We start from the raw sequence: 18,586 nt of genomic DNA on the forward strand, positions 1-18,586 counted from the left end.
GACTCAAAATGTTCCTTGATTTATCCACTTCCTTTCTTTTTTGATGATGTTTAACTCAATTAAAAAGAAAAAAAAAACGTATAATTCTTGTGATAGTTAATTATGTGTGTCTACTAGACTGGGATAAGGGATGGCTTGATAGTTGGCAAACATTAGTTCTGGGTGTGTCTGTGAAGGAGTTTCTGGAAGAGTTTAGTGTTTGAATCAGCGACAGTAAAGAAGATCACCTTCACCTGCTATCTTCCAATGGTGATAACACTGGGTGGGCACCATCCAATCCACTGAAGGCCCAAGTAGAACAAAAAGGTGGAGAAAGACTGCATTTGCTCTCTCTTCTTGAGCTGGGGCAGTCATCTTCTCCTGTCCTCAGACATTGAGGTCCTGGTTATTTGGCCTTTGGACTTCAGGACTTACATTTTGCCCCCCTATTCTCAGGCCTTTAGACTCAGGCTACATTATACCAAGAGCTTTCCTGGCTCTCCAGCATGCAGGTGGTACACCACTGGACTTCTCAGCCTTCATAAACATTTGAGTCAATTCATATAATCTTATATATATATATATATATATATATATATATATATATATATATCCTACTGGTTCTATTTATCAGGAAAACTAACTAGTACAATTCCTTTGGCATAGTACCTTCAGATTGTTGGTGTTCCGAAAAGGCAGACATCTGTGAATGTCAGAAAACCTACAAATTTCTAGCACTTTGATTAGAAGAGCTTTATCTGCTGAATCTTTTTCTTCATTTCCCTGATTGCAGCAGAAAATTGTCTTGACAGCATATACTGTTGATACTTCATTTTTACTTGAGGCAGGTGACTCCCAGTCCTTGCTCTTTCATTAAGGCTTGTAATGTATACTGCAGTTTCTTTATAAATGAAAACAAAATAGGAAAATGTTTGGTTTTGTAATGGCATCAATTGGGAAGGTACTTAAAGTTGCTGTTTTCTGCTGGTAAATGCATAAAACTGTCAATATTGTGTCACTTCTTCCTATGTGTTAAAAACTGATCCTTAGGGAAAATACTTTTAGAAAGTATTGATATAAACAGGCTATTCTACACATTAATAAGTTATATAGTTATGTTTTTGCTTACAGTTACCTTAAACATTTTTCTTACATGTAATCTTGATTGTTCTTTCTAACAAGTGTTCTCCTTTGCCCAAAATATAAGATGTAAGGCTTATTAAAGTGTTCTTAGTATTCTCTGAACATACTTTCTTTGTTCCTGAGACAAAGCTATAACATTCAAATTATATATACTTCTACTCTTAGAGCCAATATATCATTAGGCTAGGGAAGGATGGCAGGCTTAGAGTAATTGGCACGTCATGTGTACCAGCCAGAGGTAAAATGCCAACTGAGCTTTCTTGTTTCTCTCATACATCAAAATTCATGGATCAGAGGAGATTGGTTAGTTGGGAAGAAGGGGCCAGCATAACTTTTTACCTTTCCATCTATTTCTGTGAATATTCTCCTGTTTCCTATTTTTTCTTCCTTTATATTTGCATATCTGATACTTTTATAGCATAATCTGACTTTTTACTCTTCCCTTCAGGAAGTAGATTTTGGACTTCAAGAGGAGAGATAGGTTTCATGAGAAAATAAGCCTACTGCCATGATTCGAACTAGAAATGTTTGACTGAGTTCAGGAGTAGGAGTGACAAATGTGTCATTTATATTATATTTTCATTCCTAAGATTATTTGGTTTTGGTTTTAGTAAAGTCTCTGCTTTGAAAATGATTTTCATGAAATGAACATTCCATAATATTCTATAGGAATATTTATTTGAGTTCTACAAATCTCATATTTCACTCTTACACCAATCAATTTATGTGGCCTTGATTAGCGTGGAAATATGTTATCTAGGTGTGAAAAGAACCAAGCTCATTTTATTTAAAGCATTGATTTTATCTGATGATATTAATCTAAAGCATATATTTGCTATTGCTAAGACAAAAGAAAGGGAACAGTAATCCCTAGATGAAGAATACTCTCTTTCTTTCCATCTTACACCCTTGGGAGAGAAGAAAAATAGATCACTCCAGCCCTCACCACATAAATATAGAAAGAGTCATAGTTAAGGAAATTATAGTTACTTAACTCTGGTTATAAGTAAATTAATATTACATGAGTTTTCCTAATGAAATACTTTCAGCAAAAAATCAAATACTTAAGACATGTTGATACAGAATATGAGAGAAATGCATTTTAAAAAGAGCTACTGGGAATATATCCAAACAAAATGAAATCATTATGTGGAATAGATATCTGCACTCACAGGTTTATTGCAGCACTCTTCACAATAGCCAAAATATGGAATCAACCTAAGTGTTCATCAATGGAAGAGTGAATAAAGAAAATGTATAAATATGTAATGGAACACTATTCAGCCATAGAAAAGAACAAAATACTGTCATTTGCAATAGCATGGATAAATCTAGAAGACATTATGTTATCTGAATCAAGCCAGGCATAAAGAGACAGATATGTCATGATCTCACTTATCCGTAAAGCTAAAAACAGTTGATGTCACAGAAGTAGAGTAGAAATGGTGGTTATCAGAGGCTAGGGTGGTTAGGAAGTAGAGGGCATAGGGAGAGGTTGGTCAAAAGATATATAATTACAATTAGATAGGAGGAATACTTTCAAGATATTTATTGTACAGTATGGTGACTATAATTAATGACAATACATTATATTCTTGAAAAACGTAGAGTGGATATTAAGTGCTCTTACCAAATTGATAACTATGGGAGGTAATACATTTGTTAATTAGCTAGAATTAACCATTTTACAAGGTGCATATGCTTCACAACATTATGTTGTGCATGATAAATACATAAATTTGATCTATCAATTTTTTTAAAAAAAGAGCATCTGAAAATCTGTAAGGTTTTTTGAAAAAAATTAAATACTATGGTTGAAGTTGTAAAGTATCTAATATTAACATTTCAGAATTTAGGAAAATGGAAAGTTGTATGGTTGAATGGTTTCAACCAACTTTCATGGAAAGTTGAATGGTTTATCATAACATTAAATATATTGTTTTATATTATTTAATTCAACATAATAATAGAAATATACACATAGTGCTTACTGTGTAGTATTTTAAGTGCCTTACACATATAAATTATCTTATTCCTCATTACAATCCCATGATAGAGGGGCTGTTTTAATCTCCATTTTGCAGAGGAAGCTGAGGCACAAAGAGCTTCAGTACTTTGCACAGGAGAAACCAGAAAAGACCACCATGTATAGTGGCATAAGCTTATACCACACACCTCCAGATCCACCATTCACATAGATATAGCAAACACGAGATTCCAACTCCATGCTTTCTAGTGTGCTGTCTCTGGCAAATGGCTTGTAATTGGAAATTAATTCAATTACTACTTATGATATATTTATTTTTGAAATATTATGGGATAAATCTCCAAAGGTTTATTTGGTACCCTGAAAGTTTCTTGGTATTTTAACAATTATTTTCCACCTCTCGTGTGCCTGAAACTATGAAGTCACAGTTATTCTGTGTGTACACAAGACAATGAGTATAGACCAGGGAGCTGGTCTTCATATGTATGCCATAGAATTTCTTCATATTGTTAACTTGTACACACTTTCAGGTATAATGGGGAGTATCAAGTATTATTTAAAATATTTTTTTCATAGAAATTTATTTTATGTTCTACATACAATATATAGAATATCTATTATTAATGACCAAGAAACATATTAAAAAATGCTCAACATTTCTAATCATCAGAACCACAATGAGATATCACCTAACTCCAATGAGAATAGCTTTTATCAAAAAGTCCCAAAACAACAAATGTTGTAGTGGATGCGGAGAGTCAGGAGGACTCATACACTTCTGGTGGGACTGCAAACTACAATAACCTGTATGGAAAGTAATATGGAGATACCTCAAAGAACTAAAAGTAGAACTGCCATTTGATCCAGCAATCCCATTACTGGGCATCTACCTGAAGGAAAAAAGACATTCTATAATAAAGACATGTGTACTCAAATGTTTATAGCAGCACAATTCACAATTGCAAAGATGTGGAAACAACCCAAGTGCCCATAAAAACATGAGTGGATTAATAAAATTTGGTATATGTACATCATAGAGTACTATTCAGCCACAAAAAACAATGGTGATCTAGCAGCTCTTGTATTATCCTGGGTAGACCTGGAGCCCATTCTACTAAATGAAATATTGTAAGAATGGAAAACCAAGCAAAGCATGTGCTCACCATCAAATTGGCACTAATTGATCAATACTTACATGCACATATGGAAGTAACATTCATCAGGGATTGGGCAGGTGGGAGGGGGGAGGAGGGGATGGGTAAATTGACACCCAATGGGTGGAGTGGGCACAGTCTGGGATGGGCATGCTTATAGCTCCCACTCTGGCGGTGCAAATGCAATATATGTAACCTAAACATTTGTACCCCTGTAATATTCTGAAATTTAAAAAGAAGATATTTTTGTTATAAAAAGCTCATAATTTAATAGTTAACTTAATAAAGTCTTTAAATAGAAAGGGGATAACCCTCCTGAAATTCAGTTATCCTCTTTAGATATCTAAAAGCTGTATTCTTTGGATAGAAGTATATGAGTAATCAAGCTCTTCTGTTTAAGAACAAGTGACTGATATTCTGTGATTATATTAATACATTCTATCCAAAGCACATTTATTAATTATTAAATCATGTACTTCTATTAACTTGCTTTCAGAACCATTTATTAAACTAGTCCCTACAAGTTCCAACTCAGAGCTTGTGCTCATCTGCACACTGAGCACTAGACCTAGAGCTTGTGTCTAGGTAAGCATTTCACATTATAGCTACTTGATTTTAACTTCTGATATATTTCTAGTTCTCTTGGTTTATGTATTTTTTGTACCTTTCTTGATTTTTGAAGCTCAGGATGTGACAAATAATAAGTGCTAAAGCTCATTGTGTCATTTTGATTCTAAACTTATGAATCCTCTTTAATAAGAGGTAATGACATTGACTTCATAGGCTTTCTTTGAGAATTGGTTGATATAACAGGTTTAAAATATGCACAGCAGATAAGAAATTATTATATTAATTTCCTATGACTGCTATAAAAAAAGTACCACCAATTTTGTTTTATAAAACAATGCAAATTAACTATCTTACATTTCTGAATGCCAGAAGTCCAAAACCACTTTCAATGGGCTAAAGTCCAGCAGTCAGCAGGGTTGATATCTTCTGGAAGCTCTAGGAAACACTTCGTTTTTTGCCTTTTCTAGCTTCTGGAAGCCACCTGCATTTCTTGGCTTTTGACCCATTCCTGTCATCACTCCAGCCTCTGGCTACCTTTCTTACATCTTCTGCTTCCTCTTCTGTAGTCAAATCTCCTCTGCCTTCCTTTTATATGGACACTTGTGATTATATCAAGGATTGATGTAAATATTCCTTGATAATATCCTCATCTCCAGATCCTTAACTTAAAAACACCTGCAAAATCTTTTTTGTCATATAAGTAACATTCACAGTGTCTGGGGATGAGGACATGAATATCTTTTGAACCATTATTCCTCATACCATTAAAAGTCTTTTCAAATTTCCTCTTTCTTATCCTTGCAAATATACACATAACTAGTTTGATTTTAGAGTAGCACCAAGAAAGGCCCAACTCTGAAAACGGTGCCAAAAGACTCCAATACACTCATTTAGGAAAACCCTTATAAAACATAGGTAGCATATGCTGGACATGTTCTGTTTCTTATTCCAAAAGTTACACATGCTATACTCCAAATACTCATGTTCAGAATTTTAAATTTTATTCAACATATTTTTCCAAAGAAATATTTGGTATGATATCACCCTCAAAAGACATATGAGAGACAGAAAAGCCAGGGAAGATGGTATAGTGACCTATATTTTACCATATAAACCAGGATACCTGCAGGAATAAAAAATGAAGTGTTAGTAATTATGATATATGATATGATAACAAGTTTAAACCAGGACTGTGTTGGACAAATTAAAATATATAGCTACACTATTAATTCTCTAGTCATTGTGAATTGGCAAGAAGGAATGTACTTAGGAAAATAACTTTTCTCTGTCCTTATTTGATTCTGTAGCATATTTAGCAAAGGTTCCTTACATAGGATTCTGAGAGCACTGACTATAAATTAGATGGATTAATTGAACATCCCCCAAATGAAACACCTCTGTTATTCAAAAGATATTGTTAAGAAAATGAAAGGACAAACCATAAGCTAAAAGAAAATATTCACACTACATATATCTGACAAAGGGCATGTACCCATAATATTTTTAAAAACTCTTGCAACTTGTATTTAAACAATTGAATTTTAAAAATACACATGATTTTGATAGCTATATCATGAAATAAGATATACAAAGAACTGATAAGCATGTAAAAAGATACTCAATATCATTAGTCATCAGGGAAATAAAATTATAACAAAAATTAAATACCACTACACACCCACAAAAATGGTTAAAATAATAGCTGATTTTACTAAGTTTTGTTAAGTATGTATACCAACTAGAGTACTCACACACTGCTGATGGGAGTATAACATGGGATAATAGTTTGTCAAGTTCTTGTAAGGTCAAACATACACATACAATATAACACAGAAATTCCAGACCTTAATATTTTCACAAAAAAATGAAACAACATATGTTCATACAAAGATTTACACATAAATGTTTTTTAACAACTTTGTTAATAATTGTGTCAAATTGGGAACAACCCTAATGCCAAGCAACAGGTGGAAGGGTAGACCTATTAGGGTTTATTCATACTATGAAATACTATTGAGTGGCCGGGTGCAGTGGCTTACGCCTGTAATTCTAGCACTCTGGAAGGCCGAGGCGGGTCGATCACTCAAGGTCAGGAGTTCAAAACCAGCCTGAGCGAGACCCCGTCTCTACTAAAAATAGAAAGAAACTAATTGACCAACTAAAAATATATATACAAAAAATTAACCGGGCATGGTGGTGCATGCCTGTAGTCCCACCTACTCGGGAGGCTGAGGCAGTAGGATGGCTTGAGCCCAGGAGATTGAGGTTGCTGTGAGCTAGGCTGACGCCACGGTACTCAGACTCTGTCTCCATAAATAAATAAATGAATAAACAAATAAAAGAAACACTACTGAGCAATAAGAAGGAATGAACTATTGGTTTTTGACATTTTTAACATTAATAAATGCTATAAACATTATGCTGAGCTGTGCACACCTTAGCATCACACCCCAGTTCTCTCCATGTGTTTCAGACACTCAAGAAACTACACTGAAAGTCTCCAGACCTGTGGATGATTCCTGGGTTGGTCTTCCATTTTTACTCTAGGAGAGACTTTGGATCCAAACACCAGATCCCTTTTATCCTTGGAAAATTCCCTTGAACTCCTAATTTAGACTTTCAATGCTTCTTTATGCCTTCAGATATCTCTTTATTTCCATCACTGACTGCCAACCATTAGAGTCGGGAAACTTGTGGAAGTAACCCTCACAGACTTTAAGTTCTTTGTTGTCTTCGACTGCAACACTGACTTAATTTAATGACACCATTGCAGGTATATTAACATATTATCACTTTTACACTTTAACTGCTTTCTTAGTCCTGAACTCCAATTTCATTGACAACTCTGTAGCTTTATTAGTGGAAAGAAATCAAACCTTTTCCAGAGGAGTCTTTTTGGCCCTTGACCTCATTTCCATTTTTTTTACCCCTGAGCTTAAAATAACATGGTAGCAGGAACCTTACACTACTTTTTGAATAATTTACAGCTAATTGAAAGCAATATTGCTTTAGTTAAATGCATTATTCATTGCAAGGCTTGTTCCCCAATCACCTCAGACATTAATAAATAGTTAATTTAAGTAGAAATAGTTATCTTTCTATTACAAAAACCCTGTTCATCAAGTATTGGGCAGGTGGGGGGGAGAGGATGGATATGTTCATACCTAATGGATGCATACCATTGGGGGATAGACATGCTTGAAGTTCTGACTTGGGCAGGGCAAAGGCAATATATGTAACCTAAACATTTGTACCCCTCAATATTCTGGAAACAAAATAACTGTGCATAGGGTTTTGTAATTGCTTCAAGATCTATAATATAGCTATATTACAATAATTTATTCAAACCTATAGATGTTTTGATTATTTCTACCTATACCATTATAAAACTATTTTACAATTCTTTTTCCATTTTATTTATTTATTTATTTATTTATTTTTGAAGACAAAGTCTTGCTTTGTTGCCCAGGCTAGAGTGAGTGCCGTGGCTTTAGCCTAGCTCACAGCAACCTCAACTCCTGGGCTCAAACAATCCTGCTGCCTCAGCCTCCCGAGTAGCTGGGACTACAGGCATGCGCCACCATGCCCGGCTAATTTTGTCTGTTTATATTAGTTATATATAATTAATTTCTTTCTATTTATAGTAGAGACTGGGTCTCACTCTTGCTCAGGCTAGTTTTGAACTCCTGACCTCAAGCAATCTGCCCTCCTCGGCCTACCAGAGTGCTAGGATTACAGGCGTGAGCCACTGTGCCCGGCCCTCTTTTTCCATTTTAAAAATTTAATTCTGTGCAAAGGCTCTGTGTGTTTAAGCAAAAAAGAAAAAAAAAAAAAAACAATAATAAAATTTAATTCTCTAAATTGGTATTATTATAGCATCAGATATTGAAGCAGAATTGTACAGGAAATTGGCAATAATTGTTAGAGAAATGGAGGCTAATTACTATACTTTTTACTTTTAGCACAATGTGAAAGCTCTGACAAAACAAATTAGGAGGTTTTCTCATCACCGCAGCAACAATTTTCAACTTTGTTTTGCTTTTCTGAAGATATAACCAGTCAAGCACAGTTAATTTAACTTGAGCAGAGTGAAAAATTGATTTTTTTTTCAGAGATGCAATTAGGCTTTTTAAAAAAATCAAGTTAAATAATGATAAGCACAGTTTAATTTGTTTACAAACCCTTTAGGAACTTTATTTTGAGTTATAGGAAACAAGGAACTGACTATAAAACAAGGAAAATGATTTGGCTGTGTGGAATGTCTTTTTACTTTTTGTTTGTGTCATTCACTTGACATCAGATGGCTGATATAATTTAGTAACAGCATTTGCTTGCATTATGACCTTCATAAACGCTTGTTGATTATTATCCATCCACTGAAGTAACACACTTAAAATGACTCATTCATTTAACTTAAAATAAATATGCTTCTTTAAAAAAAATCTCTATACTTCAGACAGCAATGAGGGATGTATGACAATATATTTGAGTCTGGAACATCTGAATTCTGTCAATAACATAATCAGCGACTATAAACAATTAGCAAAGATTGAACATGAGATGATATTTAGGCTTGAAAAGTATTTTTACTAAAGATTTTTATGGGTGTTCTGGCACCTCAATGTTAAATGATATGAGAAGAAATAAAATATTGAGGATTTTTTCTGGTGACATTGTGTACATTATCTGTGTTCACCAAAATTCCCTTGATTTTTCAAGTTATGGATTCTTATTTAAATTTTAAAAAGTTTGTCTACACAAGCCCATCTACCTTCTGAACTTTACACTGTTCCCTCTGCCTGGATCTTCTTCTCTCAGTTTTTCTTTTCCTTTAGTTTTTGGATCAAATATCTTCCCTCTTTGAGGCGTTTTCTGATTGCACTATCCCAAATTGTTTTACTCAGTCTCTCTCTTTTTCATTAACTTGTTAATTTTTTTCCTAGCACTAACCATAATCTGTCAGCATATAGCTCCATTAGGGTAGGTGCCAGAAATTAATAAATATTTATAAAATGAATGAACTATTGAACTTATAAATATGATGACATATTATAATCTATAATTATAGTCTGTACATATATCCTCCCAACCCCCGAAAGAAGCAGATCAAATATTAGTGGTATTTATTGAGAGCCTACTATGGATTCAAGACAATTATAGCAGTATGTGGAATAAAAAATATTTTTATCTTTTATGTTCTGATTATGAATGTACTGGTGAGACACAGAAAATTATTGAAAAAAATAGAAAATTACATAAAACTGTACTGTCATTTAAGAGAGAGTTCAGAGAAAGAGAGAAATCAGTGAAGCTGGTTCAGTCATTGAAGTCTTGAAGTAGAGTTTTAGGCATCCTCCCTGCCTTAATGCACGAGTGGATTTTGTCTTCTTGTATCTGAGCACTTAGAAATTTGAACAGAATTGGAAATCTCACTCGAAGAAATATTTTCATTTTAATAGGCCAAAGCCCTTCCTATAAAGAAAACGTGAGAGATAGCTTAAGATATTAATACATAATCCTCTGCTACCATGTACCCTGCTGAAGTCATTTGAACCCTCCTGTGATCTTATTCCAATGATATGCTTTCTTCATCCTGGATTCATGAAGGACCAGCAGCATATAAATGATACCTTTTGATGCTCTGTCAGTCCATGGCAGGCTTCATAATGGAAACTATGGTTACTACATGGTCCCTACATTCCCAAAGGAGTGCTCTGCACTTTGTATCTGATCAGCAGTAGGTTCCAGATTTCTTTTAACATACTAGTCAATATTAAGCCTTTCATAACTCGTTTTATCAAAAGAAGCAATCCCCACATTAATTATTGATTTTAAATTATAGAAAATACTTACAGCAATAAATTCCATGGTAGCCTATGGCCAGTCACACATATATACTTTCTTTCACCTATGGTGGAAATAATTTGTTTCAATAAATAACAACAGCAAAATATCTTGCCAGAATTATTAAATGCTAGATACAGATTTTTCGAGCCACTTATTTGTTTCAAATACATTATTTAAAAATCTGTAAATTTTATGTATTCTAAGTTGAAGTAGCCTCCAAGTGAACCCAATTGATTTAAAATCAATTAATTATTCACTGAGAACGATAATGTTCTGAAAAAGGCACCGAAGCAAAATAGATAATTTGGTTCAGGATCAAGATACTTGATTTACTGAAAAATCTATTTCTTCGTATAAGATTCTGTGGATTTTATATTTGATATGCGTCAGTATTTATAACACTGCTTTGCTATGCCTTTGTGGAGAGCAATATTGTTTTTCTCATTCAGGGGCCGGAAAAACTAATTGACTCATTTGAAGTGGATGACTTAAAGTCAAAAGTGCAAAATTAGAGTTTCTCAGCTAAAAATGTAAATTCCAGTTTTTTGCTACTTTGCTCTAGTGAATTTTCTTCTGTAATGTAATATAATCGAAAGATTGTGTACTTTGAGGTGAGACCAGAGGTTGAATCCTAACTATAATGCTTACTTCCTATGTGATCATTATTAAGTGACTTCACTTCTCTGAGCTTCAGTTTTGTCTTTATAACAAAAAAGAGTGAAAAAAGAATAACACCACTCACTAAGGTTGTACTGAGGTTGTAAGAGGTTGGCATAGATGAGACATTCTGCCTGGAATGTTTCCTAGCCCTCCACTCTAGCCTTTCAATCAACTGGGGATTGTCTTATCTGATCGCAGTGATATAATACAAAGAATTTTGGACAGTAAGAAATGAATTTTTGTCTCTTCTTGGTCACTAATTCATTCTCTTTTTCCATATTTAAACGTTTTGTAATTAATTATTTTAATTGACAATAATAATTGTGTGTATCTACATTGTTTTTCTTTAATTTAGTTTTTCAGTATATTATGGGGGTAAAAATGTTTTGGTAAATTGCTTTTGTACCCTATGAGTCAATGTGGGACCATCCCCCGTATAGTGTGCATTGTACCCGTTAATTGTGAATTTACCCATTTCCTCCTCTCCCCGCCACCTGCTCCATTTCTGATGAATGTGATTTCCATATGTGCACATAAGTGTTGATTTGTTAGTTCCAATTTAATGATGAGTACATGTGGCGTTTCTTTTAATATTCTTGTGATACTTCACGTAAAAGAATGGTCTCCAGTTCCACCCAGGAACCCAGTCTTTAATCTCTCAAGCAAGTATGTTCCGGATTTCAGCAGCTTTTTTGTTAGTAACAACCATGCCTTTCAGCTCCACATTCACCCTTCATCACCCTGCTTTTCCAACAGAGGGTGCTGGAAGGACATTGGAGGAGGAAGGGCTCTTCTTCCTGGTTCTGGGGTATAATCATTAACAACAGGTTCCTGGAGGGCAGAGACTGGCACCTTAGCAGTGGAAGATGTCTCCAACCCCAGAGGGCAGATTCTCAGTGAAACCAACCTCACAGCACCACCCCAGAATCCTTGTTCCAGTAGACCATGCCTGCACTCTTCCCAAGAGGTCTGGACTCTAGCTCTGAGAAGGCTCTACCAGATTGGTTACTTCCTTCAGTGCTCTGTCGCAACCCTAGAGGTAGTGGCTGCTCTCTGTGTTTGTTGTGCTCATGTCCTTTAGAGTTCTGAGTTCTATTTCTTCCCTCAGTACATCATACCCTTATATTGTTAATATTTCTTTATGTTAAACCTCGCCTGTATAAATCTTATCTCCTGGTTAATACACTTAGCAAATGATTCGATTACATTGGATCAGTACATTTTTTTCAAATTTAATTTTAATTTATGATATTCAGTGAGATTTAATGGAATATTCTGCCTGTTCTTGGAGAAGTGTGCCTCATGGGTGTGTCCCTAGGGAGCCAATATCTAGTCTAGGTATAGGTTATTTTGCTGTTTTTTAAGGGAATAACGTTGGGCTGAAGACCCAAGAGAAAAGGGATGAGAATGAGACCCAAGAGAAAATAGAGATATATGGGTTAGAATCAAAGATGATTTTGCTTGAGAATCAGGGCAATTGATTTATTAGTAGAACAGTAGATCCCAAATAGTGATAGTTATAATTATCACCTGGGGAATATTTGAACAACAAATGTGTCCAAATTTTAACCCCTAAATCAACATATCTGAGGTTGGGAATTGGTCTATGTATTTTGAAAAACCCTCTACATAATTCTGATGTATTACTTCCTCTCTCTCCCCAGAAATTAATTAATCAATAAGAAACTATTTATGAGGAGCCTATTATGTGCAAGAGACATTGCTAGGTACTGGACAGTGTACCAAACTCACTATGAGAAAGGATATATGCTCAAGGAGTTTGTTGTTTATTGGAAAAGCATGAAAAGTATACTTTTAACTAATGTGAAACTCTTCCAACTATGTGCCAGGCATTGTACTAAGAATTTTACTTATATATACCTTTCAGTCTTGAAAATCTAGTGAAGTAGGTAGAATTATTAAAATATTTTATAGATAAGAAAACTGAGGCTTAGCAGTGATGTTTCTCATTAAAGATACATACACAAGAGCCCGAGGTGGGAGGATTGCTTGAGGCCAGGAGTTTGAGACCAGCCTGAGCAACAGCAATACCCTGGCTCTACAAAAAATGGAAAAATTAGCTGAGCATGGTGGCATGTGCCTGTAGTTCCAGCTTCTTAGGAGGCTGAGGCAGGAGGATCACTTGAGCCCAGGAGTTTGAGGTTGCTGTGAGCTACGATGACACCATTGCACTTGCACTCCAGTCCCAGCAACAGAGTGAGACCTTGTCTCCCAAAAAAAAAAAAAAAAAAAAAAAAAAAAAAAAAGGTGTGAAAAGATACAGAGCAGTATGAAAATACAAACTGAATGTACAAAATGAAGAAGAGAGACAGACTTTTATAAGGAGGTGACACTGAAGTTCGATCACTGATATTCTTGAGTTCTCAAATTTTTTCTTCTAAAAAAATTGAAAACTTATCTGAAACTGGGATTCTTATCTTTTCTCTCTCTCTCTCTTAAGTCCATAAGTATTTTGTTTATTTAATTTTTATTCTGTACTTTCATTGATTTTCTTTCTTTACCCTAAATGTAGTCATAGATCATCAAAGATTAGAAAACCAAATTAGGTTTTTGGGGCAGTGCAGGCAGTTTAAATGGCTGAAGAAGGCTGGGTGTAAACCAAAGAATAAATGAGAGATAGGAATGGGATAGGACTATGTGTAGAATGTGTAGTTTTGGTCTGACAACATTCAAATTTAAATGTATTTAAAATTAAATTTAAGTGTGAGGGAGTCATACAAAAGCTGTCTACTGGCAGATAGCAAGTTTAAAAGCCTGTCTGACTGCACAGGGATGTTCCCAGAGCTTCTTTTAAGGTACTTATTTCCTTACATCAATATAAATTCTTGTTTTCATTTTAAAACCCAGGTGTATGTGTGTTTCTATTGTCTAACATGCTTCTGTGATAGACTTTTGGGTGGGGAGAAGAAAGTGAAATGTAGCCACTGGGGTGTGATGAAAACAACAGCTTGAAGACTCATAAAACCTGAATTTGATCCAGACACTCCCATTCTCTGAGTATTTTCTCTTCTCTACTCAACAACCACACAGTCGGGGAGAAGGTATTGAACATAGGTCTATCTGACTCTAAGCCCTAATTCTTTTCACTAGATGAAGAGGAAGCAATTTATGGAAAGTTTTTTGTGAATTGAGAAAGGGTAAACAAACACAAATGACACAAATGCAAATGACACAAATGACAAATCAAAAAATACCAATAAGTCCAAGATAGAGAAAGCTAAGAGTCACAAATAGCTCTGGGAAGGCAAGGTGTCTGTGAAGAAAGCAAGGAAAGCTTCAAGAAGCTGATGACCTTTGAGATGAACCTTGAAAAATGAATAAGCTTTGATAGATGGAGTTTGGATGGAATATAACAGAAAAAAAAAGCAGAATAAACAAATAGTTTGAGGAAGAACTATGTAGGCCATGTTCAAGGAACAGAAAACAGTGTATTTTATTTGAAACTTATAGTAGGTATCAGGAAGATAAGATAAAGCCACACAGGTGAACTAGAGTCAAAATACAGACTCAAAAGTTCATGAGCAGGTATATAAGATGGCTGGATCCACTCTAAGAGGGGCAGTCAAGGAATGGTGTCACTATATTGGAGCATTGAGAGAGTGTCTTAGGTGTGAGGTAAGAGAGGTCTGATGTGTGTGTGTGTGTGTGTGTGTGTGTGTGTGTGTGTGTGTAAAAGTAGGACTGGAAAGACCCTCCAATAGACACATCAGAAGCAAGATTTTGAGCTGCATAAATAAGATCATACTGAATTCCCTTAACAGAGAAGTCAAAGGAATGCTTATTTGAGTGGTTGAGGAGGAGATTGAGAGGAGTTGATGAAATTTGTTTGTGACACATTAAACTTAAAATACTAATTGTAAAGATTCCTACATGGAGCTGAAAACATATGTCTAGGCTTGGGGAGGGATAAAGCCAGAGAAATGTGCAAGAGTCTTCAGTACAGAGAAGTTGACTAAAATCCCCACAGGCCTTTAAATTATCAAAGGAAAATTGCAGAAAGAGAAGATGGGTGATAATTAAACTTTGGGGATGTGTATGTTTAGGGGTTTAGAAGAGGCACTAGAGTTAGAGAGGAAAGCGAGATGCACAGCCTTGGAATAGGAGGTGAGGACGCTGTTGTATTCAATGAAGCTGAGGGAGGAGAGGGATTTACCTTGAGACTTGGGACCAGCTGTTGCATTTGATGACATTTGAAAGTGCCGTTTTAGCAATTGTGGAGGTGGAAACCAGATTGTAAGGGATTAAGTTTTTATTGAGCGGTGATGAGTCAAAGGCTGGGAGAAGAGCCTGATCTTTTAAGAATCCTGAGCATAAAATGCAGGGGAGAATTAGACCAAAGCTCATGTAATTTGTAACATCGAGGAGATGCTTTTAAGATAGGAGTAATCTGGATATGTTCGGGGACAGAGGGGTATCTGGTAATAAATATTTTTATGTGATAAAGGACTAATGCAAAGAGTTTAGGTGGGAGAGAAGAGTACCAGATTCAGAACAGAACTTTCTATGGAGGGAGAATTGAGCTCTCTCCTTTTTCTGAATTAGGAAGGCCATTTGTGTCCACCTTGACAATTTATTTTAAAATTGCTGGCTTGTTTGGAGAACATTCTCTGTCTTTCTCTCATGGACTTTCAACTTTTTAATTGAGAACATACACACAATGAGAGAGAGAGAGACAGAGAAAGAGAGAGAAGAGAGAAGAGAGAAGAAGAGAGAAGAAAGAAGACTCTGAGAATGTAAAATAATCCCGTAAATTCCAAATACCCTACAGTACCCAAGACAAGCAGAGCCTGTGTTGCTCAGGTAACTCAAACCTGGAGGCCTCTTGTGAGCTAGTGCCTTTTTTTCTCAGAAATTTGACAGCAGAAAATGATTTTTAGGAAACTGAGTTCAAGTAATGGTATGGTCATTCTACCTGGAGGGCTCCTGGCAGAAATTCTTGTAGGCAAACTCATTGCTAAGTATATATTGAAAGTGGTTGAAAATGCAACCTCAGTGGATGCAGAGAGATGAATCAGTGTTTTACTCAATATAGTTTCCCCCTCATCATCTAAGCTTTATATAATTTAGAGAAGAAAACATCAACATTTCCTTCTCAACCACTTTGAATATGATGAATGTGGTGCCTTATGGGGTGCTTGGTGTGGTCCCGGAATCATGACCAGCAGTTCACCTTCATGCTAATCAGAGAAACCCTGAATCCATGATTATAATGGGAGAACTGAAATTATAGCCAATTTCCATTAGGTCAGTAGAGTGACAATAATTTTTGGTAATTGATGGTGAAGTAGACTATTGTTTTGTTAGAAATCTTTGGGTTTCCTGGAAGTTTCCCTCTCACCTAGTAAAGTCTATGGGTTAACTGGAGGTAATGTTAACTAGAGGGAGTTCTGTTCCCCTAAGGGCTAACCCTAGACCAGGAGAGCTCTGTGTATGTGTGTGTGTGTGTTCGCATGCATGCACATGTGTGTAATTTTCTCTATTAAAAAGTGGCATAGTTTCTTTTGGTCCAGGTTTCACTTTCCTTTAAGTAGGTGTCCTTTAGGAAGGCAATAAAAGATTGGCCTGTAGCCAAAGATAGGGGGTAAGCAACATTCCATAGAGAAGCCCGGTGTTTATTTTATCACACTTTTTTTTTTAAGGAAATCATTCATCAGACAGGCATGCTGTCATGCACAGAGGTCAACTTGAGTCTTCCTTTTCACTTGGTAGTATTTGGGTGATGTTTCCCAGAGAAGGGACTTGGATGAAAGCCAACAAATGAAGGCTCCTGATCAGATCTTGAGTGTTCAGAAGTAGGAGGAATTGCAAGGACATCATGTGGACAACTGGACCAGTGCCTCTGTTTCGTGTGCATTATTGCCAAGACAAATGGGACTCTTCTAATTCAACAGATTACATCTTCCTGCTCCATCATGCCATGAATGCCATCATTTGTCCATCTTCTATGTGTTTGTTTTGGCATTGTTTACTGTATCTTCTCTCTGAGAATCCTACAAAATTATCGAGTCTTCTTTAGCTTATTTTTAAAGGCTCAAGAGTCTTTTTGTCTTTTGACCTTTCATGAGATGTTTTATTTTACAATCCCTTTTCTTAGCTTACAGGTGAACTTTCAAAAAGATGCCACAATTCTTGTAGAATTTAAACATTTAATTTAACCGATCCAGGACAGTTTTAGGATTGGATTCAACTACATGCTATGGAGTTCTGACCGTGAGGTTTAATAAAATAAGGATTATTGTTTCTCACATAGCAAGAAATCTAGGAGTACACAGTTGAAAGCTGTTGCATTGGTGCAAAAATATTATACATTTCTCAGGCTCCTTCTCTCTTTTCTGGTATCCTTAATGTATGGATTTAGTCTCAAGATTATGTTATGACAGCAAAATGGCAAAAGTACTTCCAATTTTACTACCATCATTCATTAGAAAAAATAAAGAAACCACAGGGAGGAAGGAATAGTCTTATCTCATGAAAACTGCTCTCCCAGAAATCCCTTCCACATATCTCACTAGTTAGATGGTGTCACATGAATATTTCTCAACATGAGAAGCTGGGAAAGCTAGATTTCAGATGACTGTGTTGCTATTTCAGAATTTCCTTAGTAAGGAAGGGATTAGTGGTGGTAAACAATATGGACAGCATCTTACATAAGACCATCCCTCCCAAAAATGTTTTGTCTCAAGTTAGTTAATAGACAAAATGAAGTTTCATAAGAAACTTCAGAGAGAAATAATTGCATAGAAACAAGTCAGGAGATTTGACTCTATTAGATTAGATTATTTTGGGCAACAAACTGGATTAGACCCATCAAAAAGATATGAGAACATAGTGATATTTATTTGTTAATCTAATTTGTAGCATATCACTTTTCTGTAGCATGTTTTGTCCCTAGCCTGAGAGAATTTCCAGGGAAAACTATTCTCTTTTGTCCTTGATGGGAATTTCCTCTGAATTCTTATTCATTTCCTCGACTTCTGGACACAGCCCTTTTTGGTAGTGGCATTCAACAGATTGGGATAAGAAGTTGTTCCCTTATATAAATTGTTCTTTAAAATAAGAAATTATAATTATTTTACATTATTTCCTAACAAAAATTTTTAAAGTATTTTTATTGTGGCAAAATATATATAGCATAAAGTTTACCATTTTAATCATTTTTAAGCATTAAGTACATTCACATTGTTGTATGATCATTAGTAATATCCATTTCCAGAACTTCTATGTT

Source organism: Microcebus murinus, chromosome 4 (genome assembly GCF_040939455.1).
Source record: "Microcebus murinus isolate Inina chromosome 4, M.murinus_Inina_mat1.0, whole genome shotgun sequence".
Taxonomy (NCBI): Eukaryota; Metazoa; Chordata; class Mammalia; order Primates; family Cheirogaleidae; genus Microcebus; species Microcebus murinus.